General features: G+C 45.7%; 1 protein-coding gene across 5 annotated transcripts in view; it reads right to left on the bottom strand.

Annotated features, from left to right (window-relative positions):
- The window catches only part of ZFHX3 (zinc finger homeobox 3), a 692,957-nt gene that overhangs the window by 56,567 nt on the left and 616,375 nt on the right, over positions 1 to 20,015 (bottom strand). Inside the window, exon 1 of one of the 5 annotated variants that reach the window (XM_083165488.1) lies at positions 19,479 to 19,613. The exons of 3 other annotated variants lie outside the window; for them this stretch is intronic. The gene's annotated coding sequence lies outside the window, so the exon portion shown is untranslated. Of the gene's footprint in view, positions 1 to 18,475; positions 18,639 to 19,478; positions 19,614 to 20,015 lie in introns of those variants that run through there. One more of the 5 variants, XM_083165487.1, reaches the window with a different exon arrangement.

Below are 20,015 nucleotides of genomic sequence, written 5' to 3'. Positions count from 1 at the left end.
CGGTTACCCTAACGGTACGAGTCCACATTGATTTTATGTGCCGCAGCACTGTATGTGTTTTAAATAAATACAGTTTTACACTATGAAGCGCTTCTCTATTCCATTTTGAAACATATACATATATATATATATATATATATATATATATATATATATATATATATATATATATATATATATATATATATATATATATATATATATGTGTGAAAAATGTATGACAACCTTTTTTTAGGTTGACCTTTCCCTTGTCGACCTAAGATATGTCGACCCTTTACATCGGTCGAACTATTGTATTTTATGGTCGGCCTGCCGAGTGCATCATGGTCACATATGCCCAGCCAAGTCTGCACTGCCAGGGGCTACATTTAACAAATGGTCACAATGCAGATGCAGTTTACAGACACACAAACACACACACACACACTCAATAAATATCAGGCGTCAATACAACAAAAATGCTTTAATACAGCAGATACAACTTTACCAAATAAAATGCACAAACGCATAATAATACATGAAAGAACGCCTCAATCGGCATCATCCATACAAATAGCCAATGCAAGCGGCTCACTAGTATGGGTGACCATCATCCCCTAGCAATCGTCGGACCACCAGTGTGTATATATATATATATATATATATATATATATATATATATATATATATATATATATATATATATATATATATATATATATATATATATATATATATATATATATATATATATATATATATATATATATATATATATATATATATACCCGTGTCCCAATCTGCATGTGTTGGCGGTAACAGGTGCTAGCCGCACACAACCCATGCCAGAACGCCACATTCCACCCCTGTACGATGCCGCCTAGCCCAACCAACCGTGCCCAGCCCATACACATCTGCACAGACGCATAAGCTTAGCAGCTTCCTGGGCACGATGAGAAGATCCACTGCATAACTTGTAGTAAGTGCACTGAATCCTATTGGAGAATGCGGGCTAGAACAACATTATTACTGTTAATACGCTGCATCAGCAACAACTCTAGTACTTCAGTGTTTTACTTCACATGCCAATATTGATGCAAACTCCACCACAAGTCTTTTGTGGTCTGATGTACGAAGTTGTGACTTGGCAGATGCTGAATGGGAGAAGTACACCACTTAAGATTTATCCTTCTAGAAGAGGCCTAGTATTCTACACCAAGACACTTCATTCTGAGCCCCCGTTCCTAAGAATGTGATAAACTACTTTCCGGCAAAGATTGGCTAATCCCACAAAATGGCTGCCTCCGGTGTAGACAACAGGTGCGCTTTTAAGCACGTCTAAAGAGTTAAAGCAAGCAGCGGGGATTCGGCTCATTTTTAACTGGTGTTATTTGAATGGCATAAATCTTGAAGCATTTAATCCAGACTCCATCATGAAAAGTGATATTAGGGAGATCTAGATAAAGCAGCGCGACTACGAACTGGCCGCAAGCCCAAGGGAAGGAACAGGAAACAAAAACCCGCACTGGTTGAATATGTAAAACCTCATTACCCAGTTCGGAGAAGGAGGAGATGCAGCTATTGTCAAAGTCATTCCCCTAAACAGTGCTGATCGGTACGCACAAAGGCCCCTGAATACGTCCGGGGTGCTAAGGGTTAACCGCTGCGATGTCCTCCGATCCTTCCAAGCTTGTTCCTTTATTTCATCTTATCCAATTGTGCTGCTGATCAGCAGGTTTTACCGGAACTGACACGGTCGGAGGCAGCAGAATTCTGACCAGCCTGCAATGAGCTAACAAATTCATTTTCATTGATCAGAAATCAGCAGGGCAGCGAGTGATGGGAAATTCCATTAGACTCAAGCACCTGGTTTCCCATCCTCTCCGGCAGGGAGGGCGAGTATGAGTGAATCCTGTGAGCTCACTCCGGTATTTTACCAGAAGCACTCTTAGAACTTATCGGAGAGGTTTGCAAGGCTGGCAGTTTGTCCATTAGATTACATTAATGTGGCTGGAGGTGAGACAGAAGGTAGGGGCTCAGTTTTGCACTGAAGTCGGCCAAGGTTATTTATTGTGGGGAGAACCGGATCATTGTATGTTTAAGCAATTGGCTGCTATGCAGCGGTCGCAGGACTAGGGATGACCACCGATGGTTTATGGTCGATGTAGAATAATTTTATCATCGATGGGGGAGAACCAGATGATTTCCGCTCATCGATGTCAAGCATAAACAAATATATATTTTTTTCCCTAAGGGTCCGGGGACATGAAGCATAGTTCTGCCCACGACACTCATGTAGCCCAGCCTCCTTGTTTTGATTGGCACACAGGTCAGTTAGTAAAAAAAAAAAAAAGGATGACCATCGACAGGTAAAAACATCCATTGCATAGTATGCCACTATCGCTGGTCAGTTGCAACCATCGATATCAACGGCAACAATAGCCATCCCTACGTAGAACTACAGGTCCCAGGATGACCTGAATTCTAGCAAGTTACTAGCTCCTTGTACACAATATATTGGGGGAGAATTGGGCGCAGTTCTGGGGGAAGACTGTAGGTGTGACATGCATGTGTGTACTGAAGGGGTTAGCAAAACATGGCCCACAGTGGAGCGGTTAAAGGTAATCAATAGCACTGAGATAATACACCAGCCTCAGCCACAATATTGATTGCTGGGAAGATGATAAAACTGTTTATTAGGATAATTGCAGAGACCCTAAAAGAATTTATACATTTATTAGAGAAAAAAAAAAAAAAAAGAAAAAAAAAAGAGCAACAATCCCGCAGCATCTAGCAGGGTACCAGCAGCAGCAGCACACGCCGCGTCTGGGGTAGGACTGGAAACCGAGAGCGCACACCTGCAGGCAGAGGGAGGGGCTCTGCTGTTTTGACACGGTTTATTTTCCCTGGTAACACCTGTTTGTATCATTGTCACTGTGATTAGGTTTAATTAGGACTTGGCGCAGGCTCTGCTCGCTCAGCTGGGTCTCATCACTGCCTACCCACAATGAAGGAAACGCCAGCGGCTGTGGCTCTGCTCCTCTCACCGTTCATTCTCTCAGCAACTTCAAAGTAAATCATCAAGTTAAAGGCAGATTCCTGAGCGAGAGAGGGAGGGGAGCACCTCAGGCAAAATACAACCAGCACCCAGCTGCAGGATCCCTGCTGCACACCACCCTAACAGGAAGGCCTCACCTCAGTAGCAGACCGTCCTATAGCCGAGCGGTCAAACCGAAGGCTTTGGATTGATCAGGTGGTTCTGTGTCTCCGATCAGAGTATGTGCAAGTGACAGGGGCTCTGTAGAATCTTCCAAATGTAAATACATTGAACACTGGTCCAGGTTATATCTGTGCCATGGATACAAGAACCCAACTGTCCTAGGTGTAGTGAAAGTCGGTTTAAAATTGATGTTACAACACTCAATACAATGGACACCCCACAAAACGCAGCAGTGAACTCTTCCCAGTCCAGCGATGGGAGTACCGCTGTTGATCAGGAAACCACTGGCATTTGTTTTGAATTTAAAGATGCCGCAAACGCAACATGCAATTGTTAATTAGGGTTTATACTGATGTTCGGGTGAAGGGGGGGGGGGGGGGGGGTTGATTAGAGGTCAAGCTGCTAACCCCGATGTCCTTAGACTTGCATTTAATTTAACCCTTTGAGTGCCAAGTGAATTTGTAAAAATGGGTGTGAAAATCGCCTGATATTGGAGAAATAATCTTTTTATTCAAATTTATATAACAAATGTGAGCAACGTTGGTTTTTGAAGATATTTGGAACATCTCTTACAAAGACGTTGGCACTCGAAGGGTTAAGAAGTGGCATCCAGAACCCCTCGCTGTGTAAGGGACTTTTATAAAGGACTGCGTTATGGCTGGGGGTACTGTGTCTCAGGCAGCGTCTTTGGACTATGTGGTCAGTCCCCTACAGGCATGTTAATCGTGATGTCCATTTGTTACTATTTGTGGAATAAACATGAAGCGCTGCCTGGGTTAGACAGGGTTAACATTAAGTGCTATTCCTTTATTCACCTCTCCCAGAGGTAAAACCTTGAGATCTGCAGCACTCAGGCTGAAAATGCATGAAGGCTGCTTCTCACAGGAAGGAGCTAGGAAAAGACCAGAGCAGTTTCAATAAATCCTTCTTTGTCTGGACGGTAATTAATATTATAATCCGTAGGTAAGATGCTGTAAACCCCAGGGCAGCACACAGCTGGGAGACCCTCCCACGTACCCAGCACTAGGACCTGCCAAGTCTCTGTCGTCGTCCCCCAACACTACTCCTGTGGGACGAGATCGTATTACTGCACCCCCCTCAGGGACTGCCCTCATCCACAGGCTATTGCTAGTCCCGGCACACAGGGCACGGGCATCACTGCAGAATGATGGGCCTGGCAGCCTTGTGTTTTTGTTAACCAGCCAATGTTTTGTGGAGGTGCCGCTGCAAAACACCTTTCTTGCTACAGTTTCCATGCAGATCGGAAGGATGCAACCTGTCCAACCACCTTTTGCACGGGTGGCAGCTGTCAGAATAAGGCAGCTGCAGGTAAAGAAAAGATTTAGAAAATCGCTGAGCACTGGTGGCACCGTGCCCGTTTTTGTGCTAGCCCCGGGCTCTCCGCTGCCTTCCAAGTCTGTCTGTAATCCAGGCTACGTCAAAAGCAGGCACATAGCCAAACACATGCGGTACGTAACATTGTGGCCCGCCGGGGCTTCTGCAGTCAACAGCGTGCAAAAAGGAAAAAAAAAGTTGGGTCAAGTAAGACAGCGTGCGGCCCAGTCAGCGCAGGGACCGGGGCGAACCGCTGTTGCATTCTGGAGCGCGCTCTGTGCTCAGGCCCCTCTGCTACCTGCCCAAACCTGTTTCCTAAGCCATGCTTTACACTTACTGATTCACATCTGCCTTTGTAGGCACTCCCCCTCCGAAAGGACACGAACTTGGCTGTCGAGTCATCAGTGTGTCAGGAAGCGAGGCCTTTCTGGAGCGCTCCCAAGTCATTTCCTAGACAGATACCTCAGCAAGCCTGTATGAACAAACATTCTGCACCAACCCACACAACAATGTACACACACACACACACACACACACACACACATAATGCAACCGCGCCAGAGGAAGCCAGGGGGATGACTACAGGCTGCAGATTCGCCTGGGTAGCTGCTCCAAAAGCGTACTGCAGTCTTTTTTCCCCCCTGTGCTGTAGGACATAAGGGAACACAGTAGCATGACAGGTGAGAAAAGGGTTACTGGCTCCTAGCCCCATCTGATAAATACAGCAGCATTAAGAAGGCTCTCTCACTTTGAGATATGATGTCACTAACCTTTATTGATCCACAATCAGGGAGCTCTGCTTATCTCTTCCTCTGATATACTAGCCTCCTGCACTCAAGTCTTGTTTAATACACTGCCCAGCCACACACGTTCCTCGGCAATCCATCCAAGTACCATGCAGGCAGGCGTGGGGACCATATTTCACATCCAGATGGGCAGTTATACCGCAGCAAATAGCCGCTGTGAAGGTCAGAGGGGCATCTGAACCATGCTAACCAGTCAGCCCCGTTTCCACGGTCATTGAAACGGACATTTAAGGTTTTTTAAAACACCCTAGGTTGTTGGGACTGAACGAAAGGACTCTCCGCTCTGAAATCCAGCTCCTATACTGAAGTACCCTCGCAGGAGTGCCCAGAGGGAATGAGCCGGGCCCTTACGCATATACCAAGGGGATGCAGCCATGAGAGGGGATGGAGGTGTGCAGGGGGGGTGGGGGCCTAGGAATCTAGCATAACACATGAAAGACACTGTAGGACAAGTGTAGGAATTATACTGCCCATTGATTTTTGCTCTGGGGTATTAGACAGAACACAGCATTTACCAAGAGATTTTTTATTTTCCTCCCCTGAAAGATGACTGCTGACTTTCAATCCTAAACGAGACTTAAAAGAGGCTTATCGGCCAAATGATCACCGGAGAACCCATCGCTTCACCCGATGTCAGATCACTGATCCTGTTGTTCCACTCCGAGCGACGGCTTCTGCCGCCAAACTTTAAAATAAATAAAATCCATCAGTAAGATGACTCTTTAGGCACCAGCGCGAGAAGAAACCTAAAAAGCAGTGGTTCACCTCCGTCCTGTGTTCTGCTCTACCCCCAGGCTGGAGGTAGCCGTGAGCCTGTAATTGGTGAGGGAAGAGATTAGAAATATCGGCAGCTTCTAAGTAAGACTTTAATTTACTGCCGGATCAATAGCTCTGGGGTTTTATTGGCAAACTGTCTACATCTCTATTGACTCACACAATTCCTCTTATCAATTGATCAGAAATCATCAGATATGGCTTAAATGCAATAAATAAATAGCGAATAAGCAGCCCTGCTTGAAGAGGACTGTGGTGAAACGGACGTTACATAGAACGTAGGCCGGTTGTGAAACGTACTTGACTCCGCGTCAGACTGGCGAGGATGAGAATGAGCAAGTGGCTCCTGTGTCTGGAAACCGATCTGTCAGGGTGGTTGTGAAAAACTGGAGATGTTGGGGAGGGGGGTGGGCAGAACAAAAGTGAAGAGAGGAGGCTGGGAAATCTATAGCGATTATATCAAGGAAGAGCATGTAAATGTCCCTATCAGAAGAAGACAGCTCTGCCACCCTGGCATCCGTATCACCACATCGTACCTAGAAGGTCCATGTTTAATTGCTGTTTTGCATTTCATTGAGACAAGTATCCAGCACTTACACGCTGCCAGACAAAAACAATGATGCTTTAATGAGGAGGTGCGTGCTAATTAGTCCCCATATTATTTCATGCTAGTGGGCTCCCTACTTACACAGCTTGACAAAGTAACAATTGAAACCAATAGACCAATTTTAATTTCGCAGACTGAATGGGGGAGTGGACGGGGCGACGGGTTGAATTGCATGCAGCGCAGGATTGTCTCATTCTGTCTCTACCTCATTTTGACTCGAAATTGCTGGTGCACAGCGCAATGTGCACCAACGACCAGCAATTTTTAGTCATAATCAGAGGAGCCTGCTCCAGCGATCATGAAGGGCTGGCAGCGGGAGCATACTCCCAGCGATTTATCTCCCACTGCACATGAAATCACTGGCAATATGGCCGCTCAGCGACCATACTGCCAGCGATATGTGCTGAAATCTTAACAGCTTAATTCATCTCTGCACCTTTCTGTATCATTGCAAGCTCCACTCACTGCGGCATTTAACCAGTTGCACAGCCTATGTGACCGAACAAATACACAGTGAAGTTAGTAGGGCGGCTGGGATTGCCTTGGCAAAATGGAGCCCTTTAAAGGCAATTAACCCTTTCACTGCGAGGCCAGTCTTGGTGCATATCGTCCTTATTACATTCCTTCTCATTACATTATACTTATGCAACCAGCATCTTGCCAGAGGTTTTGGAACAAGTGCAAGCAAGCCTGGGACTTCTAGTTCTACAGGTTGCCAACGTCTGTCCTTCAGCATAGGGGGCACTGAGGCTATGTAGCTGTAGAGAAATCGGGTGGCAACATTTAAAAATATTCAAATATGTCAATATTGTGGGACTCATTTCTTGGCAGCGGGTTCCACATCTCACTACGTTGTCTGCACTGCCGGAACATTACACAGACAGAAAGCAGAAGGTTCTCCACAGTAACACTGGGATTTCCTAGATCAGTGTATACAGTGCACCTCCACTACCCACACCCCGTCACATTCCTGCAACAGGAGCTACAGATCACTGCTGTTCAGTCTCCAGGGGTGACATGTACGATCTACCTGGAAGCCGATCAAGGCAAATCCCCATAAAACCCATACTGTAGTCTCTGGGGGGTGGGGGTGCCATTCCATGGGTGTGAGGTCACTAATCCTTCCCCAGGCATCTTAGAGACCTCCTTGTTAATGTTGTAGAGGAAGTGTGTATAAACATTAACCCCACAGGGAATCTGCAATCTCTTTCACATTCAAACAGATTAATTGATGGAGTTTGATGGCCCAGGGAGGGAACTGGGGCTGTTTACATTTATTTAACACCGTTGTAAACAAATCAAAGCAAATACCCTGATTAGCACCAAGTGCTCTAGGGAAGGGTGTTGGTGAATGGAAAACATCCTTCCTCCAGCCGGCAAACTGTCTGCCAGGGCTGCACTGGGGCTCAGGATGCACAGGCCGAGTGCAGGTAACCAGGTACCATCATATCCTGCTTTATCCACAGGCTCTGACTGCTACACACTACACTGCTATCTCTATACAGCACATATACACAGGCCGAGTGCAGGTAACAGGTACCATCATATCCTGCTTTATCCCCAGGCCCTGACTGCTACACACTACACTACTATCTATACAGCACATATACACAGGCCGAGTGCAGGTAACAGGTACCATCATATCCTGCTTTATCCCCAGGCCCTGACTGCTACACACTACACTACTATCTCTATACAGCACATATACACAGGCCGAGTGCAGGTAACAGGTACCATCATATCCTGCTTTATCCCCAGGCCCTGACTGCTACACACTACACTGCTATCTATACAGCACATATACACAGGCCGAGTGCAGGTAACCAGGTACCATCATATCCTGCTTTATCCACAGGCCCTGACTGCTACACACTACACTACTATCTCTATACAGCACATATACACAGGCCGAGTGCAGGTAACAGGTACCATCATATCCTGCTTTATCCCCAGGCCCTGACTGCTACACACTACACTGCTATCTCTATACAGCACATATACACAGGCCGAGTGCAGGTAACCAGGTCCCATCATATCCTGCTTTATCCCTAGGCCCTGACTGCTACACACTACACTACTATCTCTATACAGCACATATACACAGGCCGAGTGCAGGTAACAGGTACCATCATATCCTGCTTTATCCCCAGGCCCTGACTGCTACACACTACACTACTATCTCTATACAGCACATATACACAGGCCGAGTGCAGGTAACAGGTACCATCATATCCTGCTTTATCCCCAGGCCCTGACTGCTACACACTACACTACTATCTCTATACAGCACATATACACAGGCCGAGTGCAGGTAACAGGTACCATCATATCCTGCTTTATCCCCAGGCCCTGACTGCTACACACTACACTGCTATCTCTATACAGCACATATACACAGGCCGAGTGCAGGTAACCAGGTACCATCATATCCTGCTTTATCCCCAGGCCCTGACTGCTACACACTACACTGCTATCTCTATACAGCACATATACACAGGCCGAGTGCAGGTAACCAGGTACCATCATATCCTGCTTTATCCCCAGGCCCTGACTGCTACACACTACACTGCTATCTCTATACAGCACATATACACAGGCCGAGTGCAGGTAACCAGGTACCATCATATCCTGCTTTATCCCCAGGCCCTGACTGCTGCACACTACACTACTATCTCTATACAGCACATATACACAGGCCGAGTGCAGGTAACCAGGTCCCATCATATCCTGCTTTATCCCCAGGCCCTGACTGCTGCACACTACACTGCTATCTCTATACAGCACATATACACAGGCCGAGTGCAGGTAACCAGGTCCCATCATATCCTGCTTTATCCCCAGGCCCTGACTGCTACACACTACACTACTATCTCTATACAGCACATATACACAGGCCGAGTGCAGGTAACCAGGTCCCATCATATCCTGCTTTATCCACAGGCCCTGACTGCTACACACTACACTACTATCTCTATACAGCACATATACACAGGCCGAGTGCAGGTAACCAGGTACCATCATATCCTGCTTTATCCCCAGGCCCTGACTGCTACACTGCTGCACACTACACTGCTATCTCTATACAGCACATATACACAGGCCGAGTGCAGGTAACCAGGTACCATCATATCCGGCTTTATCCCCAGGCCCTGACCGCTACACACTACACTACTATCTCTATACAGCACATATACACAGGCAGAGTGCCGGTAACCAGGTCCCATCATATCCTGCTTTATCCCCAGGCCCTGACCGCTACACACTACACTGCTATCTCTATACAGCACATATACACAGGCCCTGACTGCTCCCAGGCCAGCACTGGTCACACACTACACTGCTATCTCTATACAGCACATATACACAGGCCATGACTGCTCCCAGGCTGGCACTGGTCACACACACTACACTGCTATTTATATACAGCACATATACACAGGCCAAGTGCAGGTAACCTGTATCATCATATCCTGCTTTATCCCCAGGCCCGACTGCTCCCAGGTCGGCACTGGTCACACACTACACTGCTATCTCTATGCAGCACATATACACAGGCCCTGACTGCTCCCAGGCTCTTACTGGTCACACACTACACTACTATCGCTATACAGCACATATACACAGGCCCTAACTGCTCCCAGGCTGGCATAGGTCCCACACTACACTGCTATCTCTATGCAGCACATATACACAGGCCAAGTGCAGGTACCATCATATCCTGCTTAATCCCCAGGCCCTGACTGCTCCCAGGCCGGCACTGGTCACACACTACGCTGCTATCTCTATACAACACATATACACAGGCCCTGACTGCTCCCAGGCCAGCACTGGTCACACACTACATTGCTATTTCTATACAGCACATATACACAGGCCCTGACTGCTCCCAGGCCGGCACTGGTCACACACTACACTGCTATCTCTATACAGCACATATACACAGGCCCTGACTGCTCCCAGGCCGGCACTGGTCACACACTACACTGCTATCTCTATACAGCACATATACACAGACCCTGACTGCTCCCAGGCTCTCACACTACACTGCTATCTCTATACAACACATATACACAGGCCCTGACTGCTCCCAGGCCAGCACTGGTCACACACTACATTGCTATTTCTATACAGCACATATACACAGGCCCTGACTGCTCCCAGGCCGGCACTGGTCACACACTACACTGCTATCTCTATACAGCACATATACACAGGCCCTGACTGCTCCCAGGCCGGCACTGGTCACACACTACACTGCTATCTCTATACAGCACATATACACCGACCCTGAGTGCTCCCAGGCTCTCACTGGTCACACACTACACTGCTATCTCTATACAGCACATATACACAGGCCCTGACTGCTCCCAAGCTGGCACTGGTCACACACTACACTACTATCTCTATACAGCACATATACACAGGCCCTGACTACTCCCAGGCCGGCACTGGTCACACACTACACTGCTATCTCTATACAGCACATATACACAGGCCCTGACTGCTCCCAGGCCAGCACTGGTCACACACACACACACACACACACACACACACACACACACACACACTACACTGCTATCTCTATACAGCACATATACACAGGCCCTGACTGCTCCCAAGCTGGCACTGGTCACACACTACACTACACTACTATCTCTATACAGCACATATACACAGGCCCTGACTACTCCCAGGCCGGCACTGGTCACACACTACACTGCTATCTCTATACAGCACATATACACAGACCCTGACTGCTCCCAGGCTCTCACACTACACTGCTATCTCTATACAACACATATACACAGGCCCTGACTGCTCCCAGGCCAGCACTGGTCACACACTACATTGCTATTTCTATACAGCACATATACACAGGCCCTGACTGCTCCCAGGCCGGCACTGGTCACACACTACACTGCTATCTCTATACAGCACATATACACAGGCCCTGACTGCTCCCAGGCCGGCACTGGTCACACACTACACTGCTATCTCTATACAGCACATATACACCGACCCTGAGTGCTCCCAGGCTCTCACTGGTCACACACTACACTGCTATCTCTATACAGCACATATACACAGGCCCTGACTGCTCCCAGGCTCTCACTGGTCACACACTACATTGCTATCTCTATACAGCACATATACACAGGCCCTGACTGCTCCCAGGCTCTCACTGGTCACACACACTACACTGCTATCTCTATACAGCACATATACACAGGCCCTGACTGCTCCCAGGCCAGCACTGGTCACACACTACACTGCTATCTCTATACAGCACATATACACAGGCCCTGACTGCTCCCTGGCGGGCACTGGTCACACATTACACTGCTATCGCTATGCAGCACATATACACAGGCCAAGTGCAGGTAACCTGTACCATCATATCCTGCTTTATCCCCAGGCCCTGACTACTCAAAGGCCGGCACTGGTCACACACTACACAGCTATCTCTATGAAGCACTACAAGCTCCATCATGTCAGGATTCATCTTGGATGGTAAGAGACTCGTCAAAACAGGACTAATGGGGCCTACACACGTAACGACCCGACTAAGCGATGCTACAGCGCTCAGCACACAGCGATCTGTCGCGGCCAGTGTTCTCCACGCATATGACTTCAAAGTGGCCATCATTGAAGTGATATGCAGGGACAAATCTTTAGGACTAGGGACTGTTATTTAAATTTAGGGACAGATTGCAGCAATGAGGCAGGCCGTCTAAGTCAGACAGGTGAACAATGGAGGGGGTGCCGGGTCTGGAGAAGTTATTATTAACAGTTATTTATATAGCACACACATTCCCCGGTGTAGCTAACAATCTATATTCCCTACCACATGTACATGCACACAAAATACATTTTACGGGCCAATTAACCTACCGGCATATTTTTGGATTGTGGGAGGAAAACCACGCAAGCACGGAGAGAATATACAAACTCCCCACAGTTAGGGCCATGGTGGGAATCCGAACTCATGACCATAGTGCTGTGAGGCAGTAGTGCTAACCATTACACCATCCGTGCTGCCCGCAGCACCCAACTAGGTCTGAGGACAACTATAACTGCATTATTCTAGAACACAGAAGGAACCGAGAGAGGCAGCACAAAGTAGTCCAGGGAGCTGGAACATCATGCGCTGCACATGGCATTCAGAAGACAAAGTCCCACACTGCCAACAGTATAGGATGCTTTGTGGTCACCATGGAGACCGGGCAGTTCTGCAGTTTTTACTTAATGGCATGCAAGGCGTACTTACTCCATAACCAGAAGGATCAGCATCTTAGACAGGATGAAATCCAAACATCACAAAATAAAATACACAATACAGAAAAGAACTGAACACTACAAGTTTCTGGCTTTGGCCTCTTCTATGCTTATGGTAAAGCCAATTGTAAAAAAAAGGTCAGATAAGGCAAGCTTGTGGATGAGGTTCCACCAGCATCTGTACGTGCATTAACTATACACCAGTCACTGGCTATGGGGCTTCTTGTCCCAATGTTTTGGGCTGGTTTTTCGAACATGGGACACAAGTAGGATGGCAGCTGCCTCTTTCTAGTCCTAAACTAATCTGCATTCTTATACTGTAGCAGGATTAATTCCAAAATATCCCTATTTACTTAAAAGTAAAGTAGCAGGTTTCTTATGGAAATTGCGACCGTACCCTACAAGGAAGGGGGAAGGATAAAAATATGCTGTACACTTGGGCTGAAAGAGTGAAGGGGTAAAACAAGCCCGGAGGGAGGCGAGGGGCTGATGTCATGCAAAGTCAGCGCGCAGTCAGGAAAGCCCACTCCCCTCGGCCTCTTTGATTGCCCATAATCCTGTTGCTACAAGAAGCAGAGCAAAGTTTTATGTTCATAAAAAGGAAATTAGAGAAGAATGCAGGAGGACAGGTCTGCGAGGCCTACATGCCGTATACCTGGAGGTCTGGGCACCTAATCAGCTCTATGGTTATTCATTGCAAAGATCCGGACGCTTTAACATGCCTCCCTCGGAGCTCTGGCCTATTGTCGTGATATAATAAAGGGAGTGGAAGATGCAAAACAAGATGCAGTCGTCCTGCCGGGGCTCCTGTACGGAGAACACAACACTAGTGGACTCACACGTAGAGTTATAGAAGCAATACAGGAACACAACCTAAAGCTTTGATACCACTCAGGCGGAAGGCGATATATTGTTCACGTTCTAAGAGGAAAAGTTAAAGTATTTATTGGAATCAATCTTTGCACAACTGAACTGCCACTTACACACCGGTGCTGTAAAAGACAAAGGGGATGCAGGGATCCATGTGAAGGAGGGAGGGGCACAGTGCCAGGAAGAGAGGAGAAATATTTAGAGGACACCCAGATCACTGCCAGATCGGGAGGGGCTCGGGGGGGCTGGGACTGTGCCATGATCAGATAAGGGAGTACAGGTCTGGACCATGCAGCTGGCGTGCAGGATGAACAGCAGCCTAATGCACACAGTTATCGCACTAGCAAATTACGGGTATCGGCATCTAGATTAATAGCAGATCCCTGAGATTTAGGTGGGACGGTATAGACATTCCAACGCTGGCATAAGGGGGGGGGGGTCTTATAGATGCCATGCACCTAGAGTACGGCTACTGGAGCTTAATGTGTGGTACCGAGAGATTCACGGTCCTCAGAGAATAGAACTGGATAGGCCGGACTTGGAAGAGATCACACATGGAGATTCCAGCAATTACATAGTAAAAAAAAAAAAAAAAAACAACCTGCACTACATTCTTTCTTTTTGTGACTTTTGCAAGCAAATGTGCTTTATGTGAGGCTGGGCCAAGAAAACTGAAGAGAATGAGGAGACAATAATATTCACGAAAGAAACCCCCCAAAGAAAATTGACTGGGGGGCGGCACTGGGCATAGAGAATGACAACACTGAAATGCTCCATCATCACGAAGGCCAGCCGCCTTGATATTATCCTGTAGGCAGCTGACTGGAGAAACTGCAAGCTGGAAATGCAAGACTTCTCGTTTTTGCAGACCGGAAGAAAGTGACAGACCCTATTGTGTCACAGCTGAGGAGTGACCCACTTTTATCCACACTCAGCGCAGCTCGCTGGATACAAAGGTGGTCACATGACAACCTTCCCTAAAACAGGGAGCGGGGTGACAGGTGAACAACCTTACTAGAACCATTATGTCCCTGTGCGATTCCCTACAGGGAAAGATTTTGGTTCAATTATAAAGTTATGCATGAATGCTGGAGTGGCTTCCTTCTAAACAGGTCTCATACAAATAAATCCGGCCCGGAACGCCATGCGGCATTATCCCAGTTGCCACGGTCTGCAATACGTACAGAACCTGGTGTAAAGTGTACATGCGTCACGTGTGCTCAGAGAACGCTTGTACTATAATCTCCACAATTCTAAGCGATCCATGCCCTCGTACAGCCAACACTAAATATCCTTCTACCCAGGGTGTCAAGACTCCGGGTATTTTTTTTTTTGTCATTTACAATGTGAATTATATTAATAAAAACATATTTGGCAGCATACGAGCTTGCAGGCTGCACTGTTCCGTTAAGGGCTTGCACCGGATCAGTGATCCGACAGCCCTCCATTCCAACTGCTTATATGATCTCAAAATAGCAGTTACAGTAGGTCTTCCTTACTCTGTACCTCACATCCGGACAGATTTACACCACGTAACAGGCGCAGAAAGAGAGGGGGGGGGGGGGGGGGGGGGTGTCAAATAGTGTACACATTGTTTATACTGCTGGAGAAGCCTCAGAAATACGGGTCTGTCTCAGTCACATTCTGATCGGTGCGGTGGGGAAATGAGAAGCGCCCAGCCAGGAGCACAGTGAGCAAATGACAGTCAGACAGTACAGGAGGAGACTCTGGTCACCATTACTGTCCAATTATCAGTGTTACGGTTCTGGGCCAATTATTTTCTGGTTGTGTGAAGAAAGCTGGATAATGCCGTTTAATCCTGGTTCGTACGCGACCAAAGAAAAAAATAAAATAAATAAGGGTCCACACCTTGGAGACGTCAAGTGAGATTTACATGGGTGCATGTGCCAAATTAAAATGCAAAGGCATATTAACCTATGTACATGCGACACAGCTAAAGTGGCATGTAACGACCATCACAGAGCAGGCCAAATCAATTCACAGTCGCTCGGGGCTGCCCTCTGTGGCCTGCTCGCAGTCCCTCGCAGCACAGGGCCAGCGCGTTTCAAAACACATTAGGAACGACGCCACAAAAAAGGCGACGACGTCAGGGAAAAAGGAGGTGGAAACCGGGCCTTGCAGTCACTGCATATCTCCACTGGAAGGCACCTCAGATCTCATCTCTCCATTTCCATTATGCTATCATGAAAGAAAGAAAAAAAAAGGAACCAAAACTAGTCCACTTCATTATGCATTAAAAAGGCAGGCCTACCCACCAATCGGATTTGCCGCAGGATCATACTGCGCTGTCCGTCACCCAAGGAATAAGGGGTTGGGTCATAAGCGAAAAATCACGCTGCATAACAAACCCCAAGGGCCTGGAAACAGCGACACCACACTTATACATACAGAAACAGTACATCATGTCTCCCGCGCTTTGTATTATTAGGTGTGCAAATTATATATTATATATACATACATACATACACACACACACGCAGGATTTTACTTCAGATTATCAGCAAAGAAATAAATTAAAAAAAATACAATACTAAATGGTTGCATCTAAACTCCATGCAAGCCAGAGTGGTCAGTGCAAAGACTAATTATTTCACCAATAAAGATAGCAGCCCTTAGACATTTATTGCACCACCACATATTTTATTGAAATTACAGACTGTTGAAGCCTGCCCTATCTGTAGAATGGTGTACAGTCCCCCCGTGGGGTAGGCAGCCCTTGCAACCTACACAAGTAGGCCCAAACGAGGCAGTACCACACAAAAGCATTTCCTCGTTCTTTGGTCAGTGTTAATGTGTGCGGACAGCTGATGTGACTCAGGTATGACAGGTAGAACTGTAAAGAACCGGTAATGTTGAGCGCTTTCCCCACATAACAATGCCTTTATATATCTATATATCTTGATAAATGCCATTCAGGTTCTGTTGCTGTGGAAACCAACGCTCAGCTTTTTTTTTAACTGGATATTCAGAGCAGACAGAGGCGGGTTTGGTGGTGTTGGGTTTGAGGGGGGGGGGGGGGGTAAGAGGATGAAGAGGAATAAAAAAAAATTGAAAAAAAAAAAAAAAGTCTCTCAGATTGGCAGAGGGTTCAAGCTATAACCTACGCCGAAACCATCAAAGTAACCCCGTGACCCCAAGTCACCCTAGGGCTAATGTATAGCCAAAAAAATAAACGTACACCTATGCTTTCAGATAGACAATGCTTGGTAACAATACATAATAACATATATCGGCGTGAACAAATGGCTATTCGCCCACATTTTTTGATTTTAGTTCATATGCGTACAGGAAAGATAAAATCTACACAAACTATGGTGTTTTTTTTTTTTGTAGAGGAGGGTCAGACGGGTCTAAAACAAGAAGAAAAAAAAAAGGGAAGGAGGGGGAGGGATGAAACAATAAGAATAATAAGAGTTAAAAAAAAATATATAGAGATACTGCCTACTGCGGGGGTCTCCAATTGTGATCACTACTGGAGAATAACAGAACAGAGGTAGGTTGACCAAACATCCTACAGTTTAAAAAAAAAGGTGCGGAGGAAAAAAAAAAAAAGACGAGGTTATTAAAAAAATATATAGATATATTAAAGGAACACACCACAGCGGGAAATATAATAGACCAGATGAGAACAAAAGAAAAAAACACAAGTATACCAAGCAACGCCATTCTTTCATGTATTAGATATAGTAAATGAAGGGGACAAAATTACAGCTCCCTTGGGGAGTGAAGTAAAAATATATTGATTTTTTTTCTTCTTTGTAAATACCAGCCTAGAACTCAGTGAATGCTGACAGGAAGATGTGGTGACATTTTCCATTTTTTTCCTCTTAAAGCGATAGAACGTAAGGCCCTACGATGCAGTGCTTATTGACAACTAGGAGAAGAAGGGGTAAAATGGGGAGAGAGAGAAAAAAAAAAAACACAACACCTATTGTACACTTGATAGGTAAAAAAAAAAAAAAAATTGAAGTTAATGTACCAAGAAATTGGTACCGAAAAGATTTTCCAACTCATAACTGTAGCCTAGAAATGGGCACTGCAGTTAATGAGTACAAAAATGAGAATTTCCAGTCGCATTATACATAAGGGAGTGAAATGCACAGAATTTGTGGGACAACGGTCTTCTCCTGTGCTTCGCTGTTCACTGCCCACATCTTGTTTTTATTCCTCCTCATACAATGAAAAGTCGGATGGATTTCGGAGATCAGGGAGCGCACATGAATCTCCTGATCCCCTGCAGTCAGACTGAAAAGCACCTTAGCTCAATTCTCATTGAACAAAAGACCAGCAGCTGAGGGGGCACTAAGAGTTTACCCTAGGGTTTCGCAGCAAGCCAAAGTGTCAACACAGAGAAGCACTTTCAGCCATTGCAGGCTACTAGAGACCACAAAAAAAAAAAAAATCCCTGGACTTCCTGACTCGTTGTCATATCGTGATTAGGCCGCAGTCATAGAGAGGGGAAACGAGAACAAATAAAAACACTCTTAAGTAAAACTGGTAAATAAAATGAAATGCTTGGAAATCACAGCATGACAACGTAAAGCATAACAGGTTTAAAAAATAAAAACCACAGAATGTTCTACAGACCCGAAGTGATAGAAGAGGCATCGTGGTGGTCTACTTTCGCTTCTCCCAGCATGACCCTGTCGGAATTGGGATTTGCAAATGACTTGGACAGTCTATGTGCAATGTTTTCTGCTCTTCCCGAAATGAAATAAAGAACAGGAGAAAGTGAGGAACGAGGGGGGGCAGGGGGGACGCAAATGGTCTGAAAATTATTATTTTCCTCTCTCCTTAATTTAAGCAGATATTTAGGTAACACCCAGGAACATATTCCATCCTGACTATACAAATCCAGAAAATGTGCATAATCCAGATTTAACCAGGAAATAAAATGGACAGGACTTCTACTGGTAAAATCAGTTCAAGAATGAATAATAATAATAAAAAAAAAAATAATATATATACACACACATGTAATTATTTGACATGCGATGAAGGACAAACATCCAGTTTCAGGAAAGGAGATGTCTAAGCCAAATGCTTCTCAAGTGCAGTCCTTCATGTCCAGATACTTAATATTTATTGGTGTTTAAAAATCGAAAAGCCCTGGCTTGTGTTTGACTTAATACAGGGCCAGACACAGGCTCCTAATGAGGCAGCATTACAATCAGCCTGTAATGCTGAATTTTTAATGCAGCTTTGGATTCTGTTACATAATAATTTGAAGGAAAAAAAAAAAAAAAAAAAAAAAAAAAAAGTCCCTTCAAAAATTTTTTTTCAAATACAAGAGGGCAAGGTAGGCCAACGTCGAGCCACCGACATCTAGAAATATTTAAATAACCATAGCGTTCTGAACACGGCCACGTCCAAGTGCCATGCCAGCAGAACCTATGTAGAGGGTACCAAGAAACTGTAATGTCTCCGAAATTCCATTCCAGATTTTGTTGCCAAAAGTCCAATGGGATAGGTGTTAAAAATAAGAGAAGAACAAAAATATTACAAATCAAAAAATAGCAGCTGCATCGCGACTAACTGGACGCAAGGCCTCAACATTATCGTATACCCAGATAAATGATTAGAAACTCACCAGTCCATTATTACAGATCAGAGTCATGCCCCGAGAGGGGGGATAAAAACCCAGGTGTCTTCATCAACAGATAACTGGTATTGGCAACATATCAAGCACACACATCTAGCACTACATGCCCCCACAACTGCAAAATCAGAACCACGGCATTGATTTAATCATCACAAACACAAGAACATATTGTTTAACTACGAAACCACAGGATCGTACACAACTCTCTCCCAACAAGCAGGAAGACACAAGCTCACAATAAAATATGGTGGTCAGAGGGTGGTGGGGGGGGGGGGGGTAGTAGTGTGCTGTGGGGGGGGGGTTTGACATGAAAAATAAATAACAGCAAAACATTACTACTCCCAGCCTATAAATCCTTATTTTACATTAATCACGAAATCGTGCCTGAAAGGCCAAGAAGCATACAAATAAATATAGAACTATGAACGAAAAAGAAAAAGGGTTGGGCTCACGTTGAATTATCAGGCAGAAAAGGAGCTTAAAATACTTTCCATTTCTTGTACTAACAAATTACAATTTAAATGT

The sequence above is a fragment of the Crinia signifera genome, chromosome 11 (genome assembly GCF_055691185.1).
Source record: "Crinia signifera chromosome 11, ASM5569118v1, whole genome shotgun sequence".
NCBI classification, from domain to species: domain Eukaryota; kingdom Metazoa; phylum Chordata; class Amphibia; order Anura; family Myobatrachidae; genus Crinia; species Crinia signifera.
This window is presented reverse-complemented; position numbering and strand designations above follow the sequence as displayed.